We start from the raw sequence: 16,789 nt of genomic DNA, 5'->3' as shown, positions 1-16,789 counted from the left end.
GAGCCACGCTGCTTCTCCGGGATTAAAGACTGTGAGCTCTATTTTACAGATGAAGGAACTGAGGCAGAGAGAAGTGAAATGACTTGCCCAAGGTCACACAGTAGACAAGTGGCAGAGCTAGGAATAGAACCCAGGTCCTTCTGACCCCCAATCCTGTGCTCTAACCGCTAGGCCATGATCTGTGAAATATGGAGGAAGAACCAACTGGCAAGACTTAGAGTCCAAGTGGATGTTGGTGCCTGTAATCTGGGACACCCGTATATCCTTACTAAAGAATAATGATGGCATTTATTAAGCGCTTCCTATGTGCAAAGCACTGTTCTAAGCGCTGGAGAGGTTACAAGGGGATCAGGTTGTCCCACGGGGGGCTCACAGTCTTCATCCCCATTTTACAGATGAGGGAACTGAGGCCCAGAGAAGTGAAGTGACTTGCCCAAAGTCACACAGCTGACAGTTGGCGGAGCCAGGATCTGAACCCATGAACTCTGACTCCAAAGACCGTGCTCTTTCCACTGAGCCACGCTGCTTCTCCTGGTAAGTAAGTAAGGCATGCTTACTTATGCTGGGGTTTGTGTTTGCCCTGTCCTCTCCGAGAGACAGTGACGTCCTTGAGGGCAGTGACAGTGGTTCGTTCTGCCTCGGAAACGTGCCCATTCTTATCATCATCATCATCATCAATCGTATTTATTGAGCGCTTACTATGTGCAGAGCACTGTACTAAGCGCTTGGGAAGTACAAATTGGCAACATATTGAGACAGTCCCTACCCAACAGTGGGCTCACAGTCTAAAAGGGGGAGACAGAGAACAAAACCAAACATACTAACAAAATAAAATAAATAGAATAGATATGTACAAGTAAAATAGAGTAATAAATATGTACAAACATATATACATATATATACATATATACAGGTGCTGTGGGGAAGGGAAGGAGGGAAGGAGGTAAGATGGGGGGGATGGAGAGGGGGACGAGGGGGAGAGGAAGGAAGGGGCTCAGTCTGGGAAGGCCTCCTGGAGGCCTATAAAACAGGGCAGCAATATGACGATGGGCCTCCCCTTTGGAGTCTTCACCCTCTCTCTCTCTCGCCTTATTCCCCCCTTCAGACTTCTGACTGGATGCTCGATACCACTCCCAAAGCTGGCTAGCCCCTTAAATGACCCTTCCATTCCATTGAGGACCAGCATTGCCTTGAGGAAAGAGTACAGGTTTGGGAATCAGCAGGCCTGGGTCCTAATACCAGCTCCGCCACTTGCCTGCTGTATGACCTTGGGTAAGTCACTTATCTGGGCCTCAGTTTCCTCATCTGTAAAATGGAGAGTCAGTACCTGTTCACCCTCCTGCGAGCCTCATGTGGGAAATGGACTGTACAAACCGATCAACTTGTATCTACCCCAGTGTTTACAACAGGGTCTGACAATACTAATAATGCTAATGTGAAGCAGCGTGGCTCAGTGGAAAGAGCCCGGGCTTTGGAGTCAGAGGTCGTGGGTTCAAATCCCGGCTCTGCCATTTGTCAGTTGTGTGACTTTGGGCAAGTCACTTCACTTCTCTGTGCCTCAGTTACCTCACCTGTAAAAATGGGGATTAAAACCGTAAGCCCCCCGTGGAACAACCTGATCACCTTGTAACCTCCCCAGCGCTTAGAACAGTGCTTTGAACATAGTAAGCGCTTAATACCATTATTATTATTATTATTAGAACAGTGCTTTGCACATAGTAAGCGCTTGTGGCTCAGTGGAAAGAGTCAGGAGTCGGGGTCATGGGTTCGAATCCCAGCTCTGCCAATTGTCAGCTGTGTGACTTTGGGCAAGTCACTTAACTTCTCTGTGCCTCAGTTCCCTCATCTGTAAAGTGGGGATTAAGACTGTGAGCCCCCTGTGGGACGACCTGATCTCCTTGTAACCTCCCCAGTGCTTAGAACAGTGCTTTCTACATAGTAAGCACTTAATAAATGCCATTATTATTATTATTATAAATGCCACTATTATTATTATTATTATACATGCCATCATTATTATTATTATTAATGATAAATAATAAATCACTTATTTTTAAGATGAAAGAAAAATATGGAAATAGCTAAATCTCTGGTCTCCAACCATATGACTCAGGAGAGGGGTGGGCTCTGGGGAGGGGGCTTAACCCTGAGCCAGGGTTTTATCTTGTCCGCAAAAGCGTCAAGGCTGACTAGAGGGTGGGACCTCATGTCCCACATACAGAGAAGCAGAGTGGCTCAGTGGAAAGAGCCCGGGCTTTGGAGTCAGAGGTCATAGGTTCAAATCCCGGCTCCGCCAATTGTCAGCTGTGTGACTTTGGGCAAGTCACTTCACTTCTCTGGGCCTCAGTTCCCTCATCTGTCAAATGGGGATGAAGACTGTGAGCCCCCCGTGGGACAACCTGATCCCCTTGTAGCCTCCCCAGCGCTTAGAACAGTGCTTTGCACATAGTAAGCACTTAATAAATGCCATCATTATTATTATTATTATTATGTGGAAGTTGATTGTGCACCTTTGAGGTCTCTCCACCATTCCCAAATGCCAGGTGCAGTGTTCTGCTCACAGGCGGGGCTCAAGAAAAGCTGCCATTGATGATGATGGTGACAGACTGGCTGCCATCACCCCAATGAAGGGAGACCCCCTGAGAAACCCTGCAATTACACAGTCTTGCTCAGGTGCACAAGCTCTCTGGGAGAGGGAAAGGGAGCCAAAGAGGCCCCCTCAAACCTTCTCGCATGTCTCCAGGCATAGAAGCAATCAATCAATCAATCGTATTTATTGAGCACTTACTATGTGCAGAGCACTGTACTAAGCGCTTGGGAAGTACAAATTGGCAACATATAGAGACAGTCCCTACCCAACGGTGGGCTCACAGTCTAAAAGCAGCATGGCTTAGTGGATAGAGCATTGGCCTGAGAGTCAGAAGGAGCTGGGTTCTAATCTTGGCTCTGCCACTTGCCCACTGTGTGACCTTGGGCAAGTCACTTCACTTCTCTGTGCCTCAGTTACCGCATCTGGAACATCTGGATTAAGACTGTAGGCCCCATGTAGCAACGGGGACCGTGTCCAACCTGATTATCGTGTATTTACCCCAGCGCTTAGAACAGTGCCTGGCACCTAGGAAGGACTCATCATTCACGTTTTCCCCAGTATTCCAGAGAAACCTGGCATGGCCTGTCCTGGAGAAGGCGGTAACGATTGAAAAGAAAAAGTTTGAACATTATCGCACCCTCCTAAGTACCAAATCATCATCATCATCAATCGTATTTATTGAGCGCTTACTGTGTGCGGAGCACTGTACTAAGCACTTGGGAAGTACAAGTTGGCAACATATAGAGATGGTCCCTACCCAACAGTGGGCTCAAATTATAATTGAAAGCCACCTCAAGTTCTGCAGACAGAAATTGGCACCCGAGAAGGAATACAGAGCCCACTGGGAAATGCTCATTTCTACAGCTTTTAGATCCCACAAGAAGGATGAGGACAGAAGGCGGTTTCCTGATGAGGCAGGCTCTGTGTGCGGATCGGAGAAACCAGCGGGGAGATCGCTGAACGCATGATCCCTTCGTTAGTCCGTAATTTTATATTCCTCCCAAATCATGAAAAGCAGGCTTTCAGTGGGGAGAGCCGTTCCATTGACTTTTACAGCTTGGGTATCCCAGCCTCAGCCATTTAATTTAAGACTTCACAGACAGGATTAACGAGCGAACCGAGTGATGGGGTTTTTACCGGCGGCCTCCATGCAGCGTAGCTGGCTGACTGATGCTTATCCCGGTAGCCTCTGTGTGGCATGGCTGACTGAACAATGAGATGGTGCTTTGACCGCGAGCTTCCACGGGCTGTAGCTGTCTGACTGACTGAATGACATAGTACAGTGCTCTGCACACAGTAAGCGCTCAATAAATACAATTGATGATGACATGATGGTGCTTTTCCCAGCAGCCTTCGTGGGGTGTAGCTGACTGACAAAGATGTGAAGGTAATTCTAGACTGTAAACCCGGTGTGGGCAGGGACTGTCTCTCTTTATCGCTGAATTGTACTTTCCAAGCACTTAGTACAGTGCTCTGCACACAGTAAGCGCTCAATAAATACAACTGAATGAATGAAGTGCTTAACAAATGCCTTAAAAAAATAACCATCCCCGACAGATGGATATTGTCGGATAAGGTCAATCAATTAGTGGTATTTATTAAGCACTTACTGGGTGCAGAGCACTGTATGAAAGTACCAGAGTTGATGGACACAATCTCTGCCCACAAGCAGCTTTCAGTCTACAGGGGGAGACGGACATTAAAATAAATTACAGACAGGGGAAATTGTAGAATATAAGGATATGGGGCTAGGGTGAGCACCAGAGTTCCTAAGGAATACAGAGACAAATGCCTAGGTGATGCAGAGAAGAGGACGGATAGGGAATTGAGCCCCTTTTCCTCTTTTCCCACTCTCTTCTGCATCTCCCTGACTTGCTCCCTTTTCTCTTCCCCCCTCCCAGCCCCACAGCACTTTTGTACATATCTGTAATTTATTTATTTGTATTGATGTCTGTCTTTCCGCATCTAGACTGTAAGCTTATTGTGGGCAATGTGTCTGTTTATCGTATTGTACTCTCCCAAGTTCTTGGTACGGTGCTCTGCACACAGTAAGTGCTCAATAAGTATGAATGAATGAATGAACTGAGGGCTTAGTCAGGGAAGGTCTTTTAGAGGCGATGTGGTTATTGGAGGGTCAGCAGATTGAGAGCCAAGAGACCGGGGTTTTAAGACCCAGCTCTGCCACTGATCTCGCTACGTGACTTGGGCAAGCTACTTAACTTCTCTGGGCCTCAGTTTCTTCATCGGTGAAATGGGGATGAGGTCGGTGGTGAGTCCCGTGTGGAACCGGGGCTGTGTCCAATCTGATAACCTTGAATCTACCTCGGATCTTAGCACAGAGTAATTGCTTAATTCCAAATTTGGGAGACTGTCAAACAGAGAGTGGCTTAATTCCAAATCCCTTTGGGAGACTGTCAGAGAGTGGCGACAGCAGCAACAAGCTCCAGACCACAATAAAAGTCTACAGAGCTGTAATACCGTCCGACCTTCACTACGGCTGGTAGACCTGGACCCCACACAGGCACCACATCCGGCTCCTTTTGCCGTCCCGTCAGCGTCGGGCCCCACTCAGTATCAAATGGCAAGACAAGATGACCCACAATGGAGTGCCGGAATGTGGTCCGTCTCCTAGCGTCAAAGCTGGGCTCACCTTAACACAGTTTCCCTGGATGGGACAAGGGAAGTGAATAGTAAACAGCTGAACGGCGAGCTGGGACCGAGAACATTAAGCAAGCAGGGAAGAGAAAACGATTTAGGGCAAAATAAAGCCTGGGACCAGACTGCATCCCAGCTCAAGACTGGGAGTGGACTGCTGAGAATAGAGCAGCATGGCGCACTGTGAGCAAAAATAAAGCAGCTCTTTTTAAAAGAGCAGGAGCTTCTAAAGGAACAAGAAACGAGGTAAAACAGAAACCAGTGCCAGGTGATGCAAATATCAAACATGACAGCACGACGAAAGACAACCCTTTTGTTGGCCAATGTGACCAGAACTGTGGCATCTACACTGGCCTTTTCAGACACACAAACCACTAGTGTTGTCTTCTTTGACTGCAAAGGACAACTATAGAATATTAGTATTATATATGGGCTTATTGAATATTATTATTATTAGCAATAGCAATTTACTACCAAAGATTTTCCCACTCCAGGAAGAGCCTGCAAATAAAGTCCTTGAAGGAATTTCCTTGGAATCTGGCCTCACCATTACCCAAGGGTACTCCTTGAATAGTAAGAGTCACTGCAGTTAGTTTAGGGAAGCAGCATGGCCTAGTGGAAAGACCATGGGCTTGGGAGTCAGAGGACGTAGGTTCTAATCCCGACTCGGCCACATGTCTGCTGTGTGACCTTGGGTAAGTCACTTAACTTCTCTAGGCCTCAGTTACCTCATCTGTAAAATGGAGATTAAGACTGTCAGCCCTCCCAAGAGCCGGTGACCAACCCTGTCCGCCTTCCACTGCCCCCTTTGCCAGCCCTGCACTCAGAACAAAGGGCTGGCACTTCGACTGTATTCATTCACATTTCTGAGCCTTTTCGATTAAGGCCACCAGACAGGAAACGGCCTCAAGGACCAGCCCGCGCTCACCGTTCCCAGAGCCGGGGGCGGCAGGAGAGGAGTTCCTTCTTTCTCCACTGATCTCTAGAGGAAAAACGAGTCCCTGTGTCACTCGATCGTCCTCCCAGAACCGGTCCGTCCAGGCTGTGAGGGCCACTCGTTCCCAAGCTAAGTGAGGGCTCCTCCAGGCCGGGTCCCCTTCCGGGTCGGGGCGGCTCCACCTCTTCAGGGAGCAGCTGCCTCAGGGGCCAGAGTTTCGGGAAGCCCAACAGATGGATGACAGTAATAATAATGATGGTATTTGTTAAGCGCTTACTCTGTGCCAAGCACTGTTCTAAACACTGGGGTAGATACAAGGTAATCAGCTTGTCCCACGTGGGACTCACAGTCCTGAATCCCCAGGCCTTCCCAGACTGAGCCCCTTCCTTCCTCTCCCCCTCGTCCCCCTCTCCATCCCCCCATCTTACCTCCTTCCCTTCCCCACAGCACCTGTATATATGTATATATGTTTGTACATATTTATTACTCTATTTATTTATTTTACCTGTACATATCTATTCTATTTATTTTATTTTGTTAGTATGTTTGGTTTTGTTCTCTGTCTCCCCCTTTTAGACTGTGAGCCCACTGTTGGGTAGGGACTGTCTCTATATGTTGCCAACTTGTACTTCCCAAGCGCTTAGTACAGTGCTCTGCACACAGTAAGCGCTCAATAAATACGATTGATTGATTGATTGATTGGTTAAGTGACTCGTCCAAGGTCACACAACAGACAAATGGCGTAGCCGGGACCAGAACCCACGACCTCTAACTCCGATGAGGGATGCTGCGGTGCCGCCCTGCCTTTGAGACAGCCCACGCCTACCGGGGGCAGAGGTTAATAATAATTATCCTATTTGTTAAGAACTTACTATGTGCCAAGCACTGTTCTAACTCCGGGGTAGACACAAGGTAATCAGGTTGTCCCACGGGGAGCTCACAGTCTTAATCTCCATTTTACAAATGAGGTAACTGAGGCACAGAGAAGTTAAGTGACTTCCCCAGAGTCGCACAGCTGATAAGTGGCGGAGCTGGGATTAGAACCCATGACCTCTGATTCCCAAGCCCATGCTCTTTCCACTAAGCCACGCTGCTTCTCAAAGTTGAGGACCTCAGGTTCACGGAGGCTCTTCTCCCTCTTCTCTTCATGCCCTCACCCTTACAACTTACAGCCCGGTACCAGGGCCTCCTCGGGGGCAAGGGCTGAGGGTCTGAATGTTTGGTTTTGTTCTCTGTCTCCCCCTTTTAGACTGTGAGCCCACTGTTGGGTAGGGACTGTCTCTATATGTTGCCAACTTGTACTTCCCAAGCGCTTCGTACAGTGCTCTGCACACAGTAAGCGCTCAATAAATATGATTGATGATGATGATGAAGCTCAGGGGGGGCTCCTCTCCCTCCCTCTCTCTTCATGCCCTTATCTAATCAGAGCAGAATGAGGAACAAGAGCCTCCCTCGGGGCAGGGGCTGAGGGCCTGAAGCTCAGAGAGGCTCCTCTTCCTCTCCTTTCATTCATTCATTCAATCGCATTTATTGAGCACTTACTGTGTGCAGAGCACTGTACTAAGCGCTTGGGAAGTCCAAGTTGGCAATATATAGAGACGGTCCCTACCCAACAGCGGGCTCCTCCTTCATGCCTTGTTCTCTGTCTCCCCCTTCTAGACTGCGAGCCCACTGTTGGGTAGGGACCGTCTCTATATGTTGCCAACTTGGACTTCCCAAGCGCTTAGTACAGTGCTCTGCACACAGTAAGTGCTCAATAAATACGATTGAATGAATGAGTGAATGAATGAATGAATGCCCTTACCCACACAAGGTAGAGCCTGGGACAAGAGCCACCCTGGGGGCGGGCTGAGAGCCTGCAGTTTGCAGTTTGCAGGAGGTTCTCTCCCTCTTCCTCTCCCCTACCCTTCTCCCTCTTCCTCCTCCCTCTCTCTCTTCATGCCCTCACCCGTACAGGGCAGAGCCCGGGCCCAGATGGGGGCTCCTCTCCCTCTCCATGCCCTCTCCTGCACAGGGCAGAGCCCTGAACCACAGCCTAACCAGTTTGAACCTCAGCCCAGGGCCAGGCCCAGACTTCACCAAGCTTCCTTGGGGGGGAAGGCACTGATCTCCAAGCTTTAAGTCTCTGTAATTGCAGTCCAGATGGTCAGAAACAACTACCTCACCTACTAGGGCACTCCATCCTCTATCCTTTCTCTGCCACCTGGACCTGGGGGATTTAGTACTCAGTCACCTTGCCCCTTTATTCCTCCTACTACTACCCCAGCCCTCACACTTTGTTCCACTCACGCCATCCTTCTCACTGTACCTCGATCTCACCTATCTGGCCGCTGACCTGTTGCCTACATTCATTCATTCAATCGTATTTATTGAGCGCTTACTGTGTGCAGAGCACTGTACTAAGCGCTTGGGAAGTACAAGTTGGCAACATGTAGAGACGGTCCCTACCCAACAGCGGACTCACAGTCTAGAAGGGGGACAGACAACAAAACATATTAACAAAATAAAATAAATAGAATAAATATGTACAAGTAAAATAAATACATAGAGAAATAAATATGTACAAACATATATACATATATGCAGGTGCTGTGGGGAGGGGAAGGAGGTAAGGCGGGGGGGATGGAGAGGGAGACGAAGGGGAGAGGAAGGAGGGGGCTCAGTCTGGGAAGGCCTCCTGGAGGAGGTGAGCTCTCAATAGGGCTTTGAAGGGAGGAAGAGAGCTAGCTTGGGGGATGTGCTGAGGGAGGCCATTCCGGGCCTGGAGGAGGATGTGGGCCGGGGGTCGATGGCGGGACAGGAGAGAACGAGGCACGGTGAGGAGATTAGCGGCAGAGGAGTGGAGGGTGCGGGCTGGGCTGGAGAAGGAGAGAAAGGAGGTGAGGTAGGAGGGGGCGAGGGGATGGACAGCCTTGAAGCGGAGGGTGAGGAGTTGTTTGTGGCTCAGTGGAAAGAGCCCGGGCTTTGGAGTCAGAAGTCATAGGTTCAAATCCCAACTCCACCAACTGTCAGCTGTGTGTCTTTGGGCAAGTCATTTCACTTTTCTCAGTTACCTCAGCTGTAAAATGGGGATTAAAACTGTGAGCCCCCTGTGGGACAACTTGATCACCTTGTAACCTCCCCAGCACTTAGAACTGTGCTTTGCACATAGTAAGCGCTTAACAAATACCATCATCATTATTATTATCCTGCCTCTGGCCTGGATCACCCTCCCTCTTCATATCTGGCAGACAGTTACTCTTGTCTCCTTCAAAGCCTTACTGAAGGCACATCTCCTCCAACAGGCCTTCCCTACCTAAGCCCTCCTTTCCTCTTCTCCCATGCCCTTCTGTGTCACCCTGCTCTATTTAATTCATCCCCCCTCCCAGTCCCACAGCACTTAATGTACACATCTGTAATTTATTTAGTTATATTAATGTCCGTCTCCCCCTCTAGAATGTAAGCTCGTTGTGGGCAGGGAATGTGTCTGTATCTTGCTACGTTGTATTCTCCCAAGCGTTTCATAGAGTGCTCTGCACACAGTAAGTGCTCAATAAATATGACCGACTGACACACTCCACACCTGTGACTTTGATGGTTTCCCTGCTCACTGGACGGAAATGATGAGAAAGAGAGAGAGAAGAAGAGAGAGAATGAGACTGCGAATCAGTTTGTCTGGCTTAAGGTTGGGAATTCCCCAGGCCTAAAAATTCCCCCCAGGAGGAAAGCCCTGGGCAGTTTGGGAATGAAGGAGTTAAATGTACTAATTGGGGGGTGGGGTGTGCACGGGGAAGAGGGAGAGAAAGAGAGCCGGGAGGAGAGTTACCTTGGGTCAAACCTACCTAGCCCTGAAGTGAGCGGTGAACAAGGCCAAGCCAAGGCGAAGGAATGAAGAATAAAAATCGTCTGTGCGGGAGCAGGAGCATGTGAAGAAGGAGGAGGAGGAGGAGGAGGAAGAGGAGAAGGAGGAGAAAGAGGAGGATGAGGAGGAGGGGGAGGAGTGTCGGGGTGGGCAGGGGGAATAAGGCAAGAGAGCTGGCACTGCAGCAGCGTGGGGGATGGGCGGCTGAGGGAAAGAAACATTCAGATCAGGCTGCAGCGGCGTTCATGGTGACTCCTGCAGGCTGGATCTGCTGCTTAAACGACGCTCAACAACGTGTAGCGGCACACTGCTGCTCTGCGCAGCCCCACAGCCCACTCCGGGGCCGGAATAATAATGATAATGGCATTGATTAAGCGCTTACTATGTGCAAAGCACCGTTCTAAGCGGTGGGGAGGTTGCAAGGTGATCAGGTTGTCCCACTTGGGGCTAACAGTCTTCATCCCCATTTTCCAGATGAGGGAACTGAGGCCCAGAGAAGTGAAGTGATTTGCCCAAAGTCACACAGCTGACAAGTGGCGGAGAAGGGGTTTGAACCCATGACCTCTGACTCCAAAGCCCGGGCTCTATCCACTGGGCCACGCTGCTTCTCTAAAGGGACAAGACTGTCCCAGCCCGGATGAGGGGGTGAAGAGGAAAGGGACTCCGCCCTGGCTACTGGTGGCGGGGCTGGGGGAGCTGGGAAGGGGGGGTAAACTGACACCCCACAATATCTTCTGATGATGCGCCAGTCTTGTTTCTTCCTGAAACACTAGAGCAGGCCAAACCCTCAATGCCTATACTTTTACCTGCAACTTTGGGACCAGGACAGAAGCAGCATGGCCTAATGCAGAGAAGCAGCGTGGCTCAGTGGAAAGAGCCCGGGCTTTGGAGTCAGAGGTCACGGGTTCAAATCCCAGCTCCTCCAATTGTCAGCTGTGTGACTTTGGACAGGTCACTTCACTGGGCAAGTCACTTCACTGGGCCTTAGTTGCCTCATCTGGAAAATGGGGATGAAGACTGTGAGCCCCCCGTGGGACAACCTGATCAACTTGTAACCTCCCCAGTGCTTAGAACAGTGCTTTGCACATAGTAAGTGCTTAATAAATGCCATTATTATTATAATGCATAGAACATGGGTCTAAGAGTTGGAAGGACCTGGATTCTAATCCCAGTTCTGCTTCTTGTCTGCTTGTGTGACCTTGAGAGTCCCTTCGCTTCTCTGTGGCTCAGTTACATCAGCTATAAAATGGGGATTCTAGACTGTGAGCCCACTGTTGGGTAGGGACTATCTCTGTATGTTGCCAACTTGTACTTCCCAAGCGCTTAGTACAGTGCTCTGCACACAGTAAGTGCTCAATAAATACGATTGATTGATTGATTGATTGGTTAAGACTGTGAGCCTCATGTGGGACAGGGACTGCGTCCAACCCTATCTGCTTGTATCCACGCCAGCACTTAGTACAGTGCCTGGCACATAGTAAGCACTTAACTTGTTGGGGAGGAATTGTCTGTTGCCGAATTATACTTTCCAAGTGCTTAGTACAGTGCTCTGCACACAGTAAGCGCTCAATAAATACGATAGAATGAATGAATATCATTATTATTATTATTATTATTACTACAGGGCAAGTGTCGTTCAACCCTTAGAAGATGCATCGTCAAGCGACCTGCCAAGATGGTCTTTGCCTTCGGGAGCAAACCCAACCATGTCCGCCCACGCCCGCTGCGTGCCGCTCCGCTTCTGGTGCCCGGCTCCTCCCGCGGGGGCTATGTGTGGGTTGTCCCCAGGGCCAGTCACCTGCCAACGCCCAGACCAGGCTGATACGTGGAAACCACAACTGAACCGGGGTGAGCCGGAAAGACAACTGCACGGGAACCACGAAGCTTCCGGAGACCGGCCCCGGTCCGAGACTCCTTTTTGTCTCTCCACGTCACCTGGACTGGCCAGAACAGCCAATTCCACTTACAGTCAGAGTATCCCTTCCCGATCAGTGGTGCTCCCCGGGTTAATTATTACACGTCTCAGGTAATAGTTAAGGTCTATTTGACCTCAGGCCCTGAAACCCGGAGAAAGGTGTGATATTATCACACAGACATGCCACCTGGAAGATCTTATTGCTTAATGAGACATGCTTTATTTCCCTTAGTGGGTGGAAGCTATTCTCAGTGGGTTCTCCGCTCAATCAATTGTATTTCTTGAGCACTTACTGTGTGTAGAGCACTGTACTAAGCACTTGGGAAAGTGCAGTATAACAGAGTTGGTAGACACATTCCCTGCCCGCAATGAGCATACAGTCTCCAGACCCCACTGGATTCATCTAAAGGGCCCCAGTGTTGCCCATAAGGCTTGTGGGACCTGTTCCGGGTAATGAGAATTACAGTTCTTTAGATCCAATTCATTTTTGCCTTTCAAGTTCTGGAGGGTCATCGGGGGAGAGGAGGCTAGGACTCCGGGATACAGTTCTTTAGATCCAATTCATTTTTGCCTTTCAAGTTCTGGAGGGTCATCGGGGGAGAGGAGGCTAGGACTCCGGGATACAGTTCTTTAGATCCAATTCATTTTTGCCTTTCAAGTTCTGGAGGGTCATGGGGGGAGAGGAGGCTAGGACTCTGGGATACAGTTCTTTAGATCCAATTCATTTTTGCCTGTCAAGTTCTGGAGGGTCATCGGGGGAGAGGAGGCTAGGACTCTGGGATTCTGCAAACTCTTGGGCAGCTTTAGAAACATTCCTCAGGGCAGGGCAGGGCAGGAGCTTGGCTTCAAAGGAAAGACTTGTCCGCCGAAAGTTGAAGGCCCCGGCCTTTCCAAGAGGAAGTTACTATTGCATGAAGTGGAGGCCTGACGGATCCCGGCAGAGGCGGGAGGCAACCAATGGGGCTGCATCGAAAGGAAGAAATAACAGCCACAGCCCACACTGGACCCAGGAATCCCTCCTCCTTCCCCTGCCTGGGACAAAACCATCCCTTCGAACCCCTGCGCAGGCCTCCTTGGGCCAAAGGAGGAAATTTAGCAGGGGGGGGTGGTGTGGGGGGAGAGCAGGAGACGTCCTGCTGTAGGTGTGGCACCCCAGGGGTTAAAATCCTGGAGGCTTCAAGCTGGTGCCGTAGGACTTGCATGGGGCCCTATACCATGCATAGGAGGAGAGCACACTCCTGTTAAATATTCATCAGGCAGAGCTGGAGCTGGAGTTTGCAACAATTCAGAGCCAATACCCACTCTACATCCCGTTAGTGTGACTTATATGACTCACAACTTCTGGAACCGTAACGGATTTTCTTTTCCTGACCGTATACATAGCTCGAACTGTGGCAGGAGCCCCGGCCCCCATTGGCCCGCAGAATTCAGTCTGGAAACTGACAGCCCGGAGCAATACTGGGAACCCACCATCTCCCTCGCACCCCGCAGAACCACAGAACTTTCAGAGCACTCATATTTTTAAACTCCGTGGCTTCCCCTACCCGTTATTTATTTTAATGATGCTCTCCCCAGCTAGACTGCAAGTTCCTAGCTGGCATGTCTACTTATTAATCATAATAACAGTCATAATAATGGAATTCGTTAAGCACTTACAATGTGCCAAGCACTTGTACTAAGCGCTGGGGTGGATGCAAGCAAATCGGGTTGGACGCGGTCTCTGTCTCACGTGGGGCTCACAGTCTCCATCCCCATTTTACAGATGAGATAACGGAGGCACGGCGAAGTGAAGTGACTTGCCCAAGGTCACACAGCAGACATGTGGCAGAGCCAGGATTAGAACTAATGACCTTCTGATTTCCAGGCGCGTGGTCTATCCACTGCGCCATGCTGCTTCTACTTTACTGTACGGTGCTCCTCGGACAGTATCAATCCATCGGTCATATTTTTTGAGCGTTTACTGTGTGCAGAGCACTGCACTAAGCACTTGGAGAGAGTTGGTCGACGCATTCCCTGCCCACAACAAGCTTACATTAAGCACTCAATAAATACCACTGGCTCAGCTCCACAGCATTTATGTCTGTATCTACAATTTACTTTAATGTCTGTCTGCCTCCAGCTCAAGGCTCTAAGATCCATAAGGGCAGGGAACATGTCAACCAACTCTGTTGCACTTTTCAGAGCGCTTAGTTCAGTGCTCTACACACAGTAAGCGCTCAGTAAATACGACTGATGGATTGATCGTGTCTATTAACTACTGAACTCTCCCAAGTTCTTAGTACAGCGTTCTACACACAGTAAGCGCTCAGTAAATACGACTGAGGGATTGAGCATGTCTATTAACTACTGAACTCTCCCAAATTCTTAGTACAGCGTTCTACACACAGTAAGCGCTCAGTAAATACGACTGATGGATTGATCATGTCTATTAACTACTGAACTCTCCCAAGTTCTTAGTACAGCGTTCTACACACAGTAAGCGCTCAGTAAATACGACTGATGGATTGATCATGTCTATTAACTACTGAACTCTCCCAAGTTCTTAGTACAGCATTCTACACACAGTAAGCACTCAGGAAATACGACTAATGGATTGATCATGTCTATTAACTACTGAACTCTCCCAAGTTCTTAGTACAGCGTTCTACACACAGTAAGCGCTCAGTAAATATGACTGATGGATTGAGCATGTCTATTAACTACTGAACTCTCCCAAATTCTTAATACAGCGTTCTACACACAGTAAGCGCTCAGTAAATACGACTGATGGATTGATCATGTCTATTAACTACTGAACTCTCCCAAGTTCTTAGTACAGCGTTCTACACACAGTAAGCGCTCAGTAAATACGACTGATGGATTGATCGTGTCTATTAACTACTGAACTCTCCCAAATTCTTAGTACAGCGTTCTACACACAGTAAGCGCTCAGTAAATACGACTGATGGATTGATCATGTCTATTAACTACTGAACTCTCCCAAGTTCTTACTACAGCGTTCTACACACATTAAGCACTCAGTAAATACGACTGATGGATTGATCATGTCTATTAACTACTGAACTCTCCCAAATTCTTAGTACAGCATTCTACACACAGTAAGCACTCAGTAAATACGACTGATGGATTGATCATGTCTATTAACTACTGAACTCTCCCAAATTCTTAGTACGGTGGCCTACACACAGTAAGCGCTCAATAAATACCAATGTACACAATTGGCCTGTCTCTCCATGGTATTTCTGTCCCTATCCCTTCCCCCTGGCCCTTTTAAATTTTTTTTAATGCTATTTGTTAATAATAATAATGATGATGGCATTTGTTAAGCGCTTACTATGTGCCGAGCACTGTTCTAAGCGCTGGGGGTGGATACAAGGTGATCAAGTTGTCCCACATGGGGCTCACAGTCTTAATCCCCATTTTACAGATGAGGTAACTGAGGCTCAGAGAAGTTAAGTGACTTGCCCAAGGTCACACAGCAGACATGTGGCAGAGCCGGGATTTGTTAAGCACTTACTACGTGCCAGGCACTGTCCTAAGCACTGGGGTAGATACAAGATAATCAGGTTGGACACAGTCCTTGTCCCCCATGGGGCTCGCAGACTTAATCCCCCTTTTCCAGATGAGGTGACTGAGGCCCAGAGACGTGACGTGACTTGCCCAGAGTCACACAGCGGACAAGTGGCAGAGCTGGGATTAGAACCCAGATCCTTCTGACTTCCCAGGCCTGTGTGCTATCCATTAGGCCAAGATGCTTCTCTAAATCTTCCTGGACCATGACCCAGAAATCAAATTGCACCCATCTCCAGATCCAGTCCACTTGCTGCTCCCCCCAAATCGGTGAGCCACGAGGAGCGGCTAGGAAGACTGCGTTCGCTTGCGGCATTCCTTACGCCCCACCCCAAAGACGGGATGCAGGGGCTCCACCTCCGAGGGACAGCGGGTTCGGAGCGATGCAGAAGTGGGGACCCCCAGCATCCCGTTGCTGGGGAGCCCGAGTCCCCTCTCGTCCTCCCATCTCCCCAGATAAAATCCGGCGGCCTCGCCTCGGCACCGCGGAGCATTCCTGAATCGCACCTCGAGGAGCCCTCTGCCACTCAACCTCATCACATACCATAAAATATTTCAAGTGGAAATTCATTAACTTGTAAACACTGCTTCACTGAAAGCTGGGGGGAGGGGAAGGGAAGAGACCCAGCAGAGGGGGAGAGAGCACATGGTTAAACCAACTCTACCCGGGGCCCCGCGTTTTGTGTTAATACTTGCCATCTGCTCATGTTGCATTTTTACCACAGGGAGGGAAGAGGGGAAGAAAAAAAAAAAGGGAACATTAATGCTGAGTAAAGGCACGGAAATCTGCCTCTCTCTGTGTTCCCCGGGCCCGGGGAGAGAGCGAGTCCGGGCCTCGCAGGATAAGGACTTAAGCAAACTCTGAGCAATGAAAGGAAAGGGGAAGGAAGGTGCCTGTGCATGTTGGATACTTCACCAGGCAAGAAATCTGCCTCGGGGAGCAGCTCCGTACATGAGGATGGGGGAGGGGGTACAGGCCCGGCCTGTGTGCGCGCGGCGCGCATGTGTCTGTGTGTGCGCGTGTGCGTATGCGCTGGGGTGGGGATGGGAGGAGGTGGGGGGCGGATTGGGGAGGAGAGGCGGCCGCTGGTCTCTACGACTCCTACAGGCACAAGACGGGGAAAGCACTTTTTCCGGCAGCCTCCATTACAGCACAGCCCACGTGGCTCTCTGATCTCAGGAAACTGAGCAGGCCTCTCCCCCGAGCCCAGGCCCAGGCCCCATGACCGAGGCCCAGGCCCACCCGGCGGGAGAGAAAATGGGGAGCGAGGGTGGTTCTGA

General features: G+C 49.6%; 1 protein-coding gene across 1 annotated transcript in view; it reads right to left on the bottom strand.

The window, feature by feature from the left end:
- The window catches only part of BCAS4 (breast carcinoma amplified sequence 4), a 67,751-nt gene that overhangs the window by 13,064 nt on the left and 37,898 nt on the right, over positions 1 to 16,789 (bottom strand). The window lies entirely within an intron of this gene.

Source organism: Tachyglossus aculeatus, chromosome 8, assembly GCF_015852505.1.
Source record: "Tachyglossus aculeatus isolate mTacAcu1 chromosome 8, mTacAcu1.pri, whole genome shotgun sequence".
Taxonomy (NCBI): domain Eukaryota; kingdom Metazoa; phylum Chordata; class Mammalia; order Monotremata; family Tachyglossidae; genus Tachyglossus; species Tachyglossus aculeatus.
Note: the sequence above shows the minus strand (reverse complement) of the source record. Positions and strands in the feature narration are given on the sequence as shown.